Raw genomic sequence first — 713 nt, 5'->3', positions numbered from 1 at the left:
TAAACACTCCACAATTTGTTGCTTCTCAGCAGCCGACACATCCTTTTTCTTTCCCATTTTGGCAGAAAATGTAGGCTGCTTAATAATGTGAGACAGCCTTCTTAAGTAGTCTTGCCTTTCATTGGACACACCTGCCAAACTAATTAGCACAGGTGTCTGCAATTGCTTACAGTGATATAAAGAGCCCTGACACACATCACCATCAATGAGTTTAACTGACAAACAAACAAATTCTTCCCTTATCACTCCTAAACACTTTTTGCATAATAATTTGGAACGCAGTGTACATGTGCTTTTCCACAAAACACCAGTGGTTCACGTAGTGAATCTTACAGTTCTAACTTGCCAACCGTGGTCTGTATGGAGTTGTTCAATAAAGGGCCCAAAATTAAGATAACATAGATGGGAGAGGTCTCTATGAATAGGAATTCCTAAGTATTTGATACCCTGTGAGGGCCAGGCAAAGGGAAAGTTGGACTGGATGGAATCCTATATGGATTTGGGGAGGGAGACATCGAGGGCCTCAGACTTCGCTGCATTGATTTTAAAATTTTACCATGTAACAAAGTGATCTATTTCAGCCATAACAGCATGGATGGATGTATGTGATTGAGTGATATATACTAGGACATCATCAGCAAATAGAGAGCACTTGTACTCGGTGCCTCCCATCTCAATCCACCTAATATTGGGGTTATGGCGAATTGATGAGA

The sequence above is a fragment of the Phyllobates terribilis genome, unplaced genomic scaffold, assembly GCF_046119375.1.
Source record: "Phyllobates terribilis strain yellow unplaced genomic scaffold, ASM4611937v1 Scaffold_307__1_contigs__length_2267376, whole genome shotgun sequence".
Classification (NCBI taxonomy): domain Eukaryota; kingdom Metazoa; phylum Chordata; class Amphibia; order Anura; family Dendrobatidae; genus Phyllobates; species Phyllobates terribilis.
This window is presented reverse-complemented; position numbering follows the sequence as displayed.